A 6648-nucleotide genomic window follows, 5' to 3' on the forward strand; every position below is an offset into this window, starting at 1 on the left:
TGCGGCTCGCGGTTCGTAGTTTTGTTAAACTGTACTAAGCAGTGCGGTTTGCGGTTTTTAAATACAAAGCCGCGGTTCAAACCGCACCGCACCGCACGACATATTACATATAAATACACTTAAATTTACATTATTTCAATTAACAAAGCTCAAGATTAGTACGTTTGATTTCAGCAAAGCCTAAACAGGGGTTATATATTCTTTTTACAACTATTAACAAGTTAAATATAAGTTGATTAGAGGTTTGTTAGAAAGCGAAACAAGCACCATTAATAACATATACATATGGTTAAAACATTTACATATGGTTAAAAGAAATTATACTTATATGTTTAACAAAAATATAGTTACAAGTTGATAAGACGTTTGGTAGCAAAGACTTTTCCGTATGCAATATTCATATACTTATATTTATATGTTTAATAAGATATATACATATGGTTAAAAGAATACTATTATGTATTATATTTTCAATAAATTTTATATATGTTTAAATCAAATATCTACAAAGTTAACTACTTATCAAACCGCACAAACCTCAAAAACCGCTCAGGCCAAACCGCACCGCAAAACGCGGTTTTGAACACTCTTGGTGCGGTTTGCGGTTTATAAAATTCTCAAACCACATGTGTGGTACAATATGTGGTTTTGACTCTAAACCGTACCAAACCGCACCGCGAACACCCCTAAATGTTATTTCATATATATATATATATATATATATATATATATATATATATATATATATATATATATATTAAAACTAAAGTTGTTAGGAATAGTAAACTTCTATGTTTTTACATTTTTGCCATTAAAGTTTTTTATTTTATGTTTTGGCCATAATGTATAGTTTTAGAGTTTTATCCTTTTATCCCAAAATTTTGTTATTTTAGACTTTGACCACAAATAATATTAAAATTTTTCCATAAAGTTTCTTATTTCAGACTTTAGCCACAAAACTTTCTTATTTTGACTTATTTGATCCCTAAATTTTCGTACGTTCACACTTTTCACCACTTACTTTGTTGAATGCCACTTTGCATCCCTATTTTGAAAAATGTCACTTGTACCCCTTCAATTTTGTATACTAACATTTGTCATCTCTTTACCTTTCGTATCTTCACATGTTTGCTGGTTTCACGTGTTTGCTCCCTACGTATAAAATAAATTACAAGAACGGTCCTTGTAATTTACATAATATGTCCTTGTGCAAAATTATATTTACAGGAATGATGCATATGTTTAAAAATTATACAAATGCCCATTCCTAATAGCGAATTCTAAAAGCAAGCTTTTGTCCCTACGTAGAAAATTAATTATGAAAATGGTCACAATGAGTTTTTTTTAAACAATCCCTCTAATTTTCTAAGCAAAATCTTGTGTGGGTTCCCCGCGAAGCGGGGTAAGAAATTTTCTAGTTGTTATTAATATATGTAATCACATGTTAATCACATGTGATTGAATATCTTTTGTGTACATATAGTGTTCATAACAGATAATAATCACATGTGATTGAACCTGTTTTGTTACATAAGAGGTACTAATCACATGTGATTAATAAAAAAGTGCTGGTTCTTTTGTTTTATAATCATTTGTGATTGAAATATACATTTTTCAACTATCTTTGTTGCTTATTTTCTTGTTGTTTTTCTTTCGGTAGGCTTTTCCTTGTTTTGTTCTGAAAAAAATACAGACATAATTAGAAAATCATATTTGATTATACACATAAAATATATGAAATACAACTGATTATTGAATGATTTAAGTGTTACCATTTTGATTTCGTCTTCTGACTGTTGCTTTCGTAAATGTTTGAGTACTAGTCTCTTTATTGGTTTCTAAGATGTACAAATACATGTATTATAAGAAAATCATATATGATTATTTCAAGTCATGACAAATAAAAAATATACTGTTTATATAGATTGTGATCACATGTGATTCAATCTTTGTTATATGTATAAATTCATTATAAGATTCATCATCAAATCATATATGATGAAACACAATCATTGTCATGTAAGATTGTTCATAACAGTTTGTAATCACATGTGATTGAATATGTCTTTGATATATATTTAAGATGATAATCACATGTGATTAAACCATAATATGTTTTTTTGTCACACCCCGACCGACGGCGGAAATCACCGGGGTTACGACGTTACACAATTGGATCACAGTCAACCACATATATCGAATACTTAACATATTTGAATCAATATTTTACAAACCTTTAAGTTTTGGAATTGAAATTACATCTTCATTTTAAACACACAATGGTAAACAAGTTAAGTCCATTTCCAAAAGAAAGGAACTATAATTTCCTTAGAACCGATGTCCTACCTCCGACTTCTTAGTTACCTGAGAATACACATTTTTAAAATACGTCAACAAAAATTGTTGGTGAGTTCCACAGGTTTTGACTTTGTGAGTTTTATAAAAAGATATCTTTATAAAACGTGGAATGTTTAACAAAATAAGTTGTGCAAAACATGGCCAACATTGTTACCGATATGCTTCGTGTGAGACCCGATACTTGAAATCCGATACGAGTATCCATGTAAAAATACTTATGATAAAAGTAAATATTAACATATTTTTGTGAAACAAAATATTAAGTATTTATATAAATAAACACTACCAATCGGTTTAACAATTTACAAACAATATTTATACTAAATACTCTCTTTATAAAACGTGGAATGTTTAACAAAATAAGTTGGGCAACACATGGTCAACAATGTTACCGATATGCTTCGTGTGAGACCTGATACTTGAAGTCCAATACGAGTATCCATGTTAAAATACTTATGATAAAATTAAATATTAACATATTTTTGTGAAGCAAAATATTTAGTGTTCGTATAAATAGACACTAACAATCTACAAACAATATTTATACTACATACAACCTAATCCTAGTGTGTATTAGTATATTTGTATCCGAGACTTTGTTATAATTCCCGATTGTTGGAGTTTGAAGACTTTTGGTTGTAATGCTAAATAATGTAAAGCTACCAAAGTTCTATCGGGACAACGGTCGTATGTGTCCCTATACAAGTTTAAACAGCACGTCGGCTGTAAGTTCCTTTACACGAGTTTAAACAGCACGTCACCGTAATTGTCCCTAACAAATGTTTAGACAGTACTCCGACTGTAAGTGACCATATCAATGTTTACACAGTACTCCGACTGTAAGTGACCATAACCACTATTTAGACAGTACTCCAAATGTAAGTGACCAACAAAGTTTATACAACACCCCGACTGTGAGTGACCAACAAAGTTTATACAACACCCCGGCTGTGAGTGTCCAAAATTAACATAGTTCAAATTATTTTATGTTATAAGGTTTTCGACATGATCATATTAGAAATACTTGTTGTAATTAACACTTTTGTAACTCTTAAAGTGTGTGTGAATTAAACAATATCATAATTGGTGTTTTTCTCATTTACCACAAAACTTTGTATCTATATATTTGAAAAACCAAACAGCAAGATTAATCAAAAGGGAAATTATGTACATGATTTTAGAAAAATTATAAAAAAATTATCGTATGTCGAAATTGGGATCCGTAAACTCTCAGAACTTATAAAATGAGTCTACTTTGTCCATGATTTTTACTCTGACCTTAAATGGTTCCTAACTAGAGTGAAAATGTTCATTTTTACAGACTGGTCTGAAAATGTTCGGAAATGATAGACAGTTTTGTAAAAATCATCATAAATTGTAGAAAAATCGTATGAATGCGTGCGAGTAGTCCTTGAAAAGGTATGGACTTGAACTATTTGCATATTATACAGTTTTGAAAACCATGAAGTTTAAGAAGGTTAAACAGTCCGTCAACAGACCACAACTTTTTGGTAAAAATATGAAATTTAAGCTTAGAGATGCTTAGTGACATAACTTGTATTTTTAGTTAGCAAAGCCTTTAAATCATCCAAATAGGATTTCGTTTAGTGTGTATTCTCCCCCAAACTTGTACATAAAAGAGGGGCCATAGAAAACTCACTTTTGTCGCGTATAATTAGTCGGTTTGAGAATGGTTTGTATGGTTTCCGGTTCCACTCAAGCTCGTGATTTGAGTATTCTTTTGGATGTCTTAACACATAAAGAAATATATTTACATGTATGTTATACTTTTATGATGTATTTAATCATTTAAAGCCAGTGGACTTGATGATAAAAAGAAAGAGTAGAAATGAAGAATATACCTAGCTTTAACTTGGATCTAAAGTATGTTGCCAAAAGGTGGTGGAAAACACAAGCTTTTTGAGAGGTGAAAGGTAACTTTCTCTGGGTTTTAAGTGTTTGAAAGTAGCTATATATGGTCTACTTTGAATCTCGAAAATGGACAGCAAGATGAAGGATTTTTGGGTGTTGGTTTGATGCTCGAAAACAGCCACTGTTTTGGCTATGTTGCTGTCACGAAAATTTCACAACAAAAGGGTAGTTTAGCCACTGTTTTAAGTCCCTAATTTAGAGTAGCATAACAACTAACTTCCAGGGGTATTTGGTGGTGAAAATATCAAGTAAAAGGAAGGTATAGATGGGTGAAATGGTGGCTGAAACATCAGGGGACAACAACTCCTTAAGGTTCAAGGTTTTGATGACTTTGGAAGGGAGTTTGTGTGATTGAAATGGGATGAACTTTGAGAGCATTTCCCTGGAGTATTTTCTGGAGAATGAAAGAAGAAAGGAGAGAGGGATTTCTAGATTTGTAGGAGGCGAGAGGATAAGAAGATAAGAAGTAAAGTCCTAGACTAGCTTGTGATGGGATGGGAATTTATGAGATGTGATCCTTGTCTAGCCACTTGTTTAGTTGGTTGGTTGGAGATAGGGTTAGTTAACTAACTAACTATTAGTTAGTTAGTTAGTTAGATGTTCTAGTTATGAAGAGGGAAGCTAGAAATCTTGAAAATTAGAAGAGGGATTAAGAAGTATTCTTAGCAAAATGTCTTAAGTGATTAAGCACTTATTAGTTAACTTGACACTTATCTCAACCATTTCTCTTATCTTAATTGATTTAGACACAATATTCCTAACATTAAGTCATGACCCATAACCAGTCATCCACTAGATAATAATACATATATACAAATACATAAATGTTTTCTTGGTATAAAATAACAATGTAGTTTTTGTGTATTTGAACTTAAATGTTTATGTTTTATTCTTTTTATTCGAAAACACTTAAATACATTCTAATTATGCCTTATAATAATTCATTTTATATTTTTATTAATTAAATATAAATATTATTGACCAAGGTATAATTTCGTGACATTTAAACGGTTAATCATATTGTTAAACATGTTTCGTCACTTTGGTTTGTATATTTGTTAAATTTAGATCCTTCACAAATATTAAGCACAAGTTTTATATAGAATTTAACTTACTCGTCAACTAGAGACATGTTGATACACAAATTAAGTTTGTTGCATTTAAATGACGTTATACGCTAATTTTCACAAATCGGTGTTGGTTCGTAGTCATTCGGCGTAACGGAATTTATCATCAATTACTTATTTTATTTTTCACAAGAACTTATCTAATTAAAACATGTTAAATTCCTTCAACCATTTTTGATAAAATATTCATATTGCTTAAAAGTCAAAATATAGTATCGTACGATCGTTCCTATTTTTGCCAATTGTTACATTGTCTCACCGTTAAAAGAATTTCGTCCATAAATTCAAATTGTAGACGAGATATCACTAAATAATTTGGGGTATTTCTTTTTAATTTGATCCTCGCGTTCCTAGGTGAATTCTGGTCCTCATTGAGAGTTTCAACGAACTTTCATGATAGGAATACGACTTTATTTTAAACGCTTCACTTCTCGATCCATAATTTCCACAGGTTCTTCAACGAAGTGGAGATTTGTGTTTAGTTGTATCTCGTCGAGAGGTATTACATTAGTGTCGTCGGAAAGACACTTTTTCAGGTTGGATACATGAATACGTCGTGTACTTTGCTCAGTTCTTGAGGTAGCTTTAGTCGATACGCAACAGGACTAATTCTGTCAAGAATTTCGAAAGGTCCAACGTATCTTGGGTTAGGCTTTCCTCTTTTGCCAAAACGAATCATACCCTTCCAGGGCGATACTTTTAGCATCACTCGATCTCCAACTTGGAATTCTAGAGGCTTATGCCTTATATCATCATAACTTTTCTGACGGGCATGCGCTACCTTAAGTCGATCTTTGATTTGAATGATCTTCTCGGTCGTTTCATGGATTATCTCTGGCCCAGTACACAACATGTCATTTGTGTGCGCTCAGGCCAGTTGGGTATCCCCGACCTCTGCCCAACATATAGGCGATCGACATTTGCGTCCGTATAAAGCTTCAAATGGTGCTGCTTTGAGGCTGGTGTGATAACTATTATTATAAAACTCAATCAACGACAAATGAGTATCCCATGAATTTCCAAAGTCAATTACACAAGACCGTAACATATATTCTAGGGTCTGAATGGTTCGTTCACTTTGACCATCTGTCTGTGGGTGGTAAGCTGTGCTCATATCCAAGCGGATTCCCAGGGATTTATGAAGTGAGTGCCAGAAATTTGACGTGAACCTACTATCCCTATTTGAGATAATAGAAGTTGGCACTCCATGAAGCTTGACAAATTCCCTGAG

This window comes from Lactuca virosa, chromosome 8, assembly GCF_052849685.1.
Source record: "Lactuca virosa cultivar CGN04683 chromosome 8, Lactuca_virosa_CGN04683_v6, whole genome shotgun sequence".
NCBI lineage: Eukaryota > Viridiplantae > Streptophyta > Magnoliopsida > Asterales > Asteraceae > Lactuca > Lactuca virosa.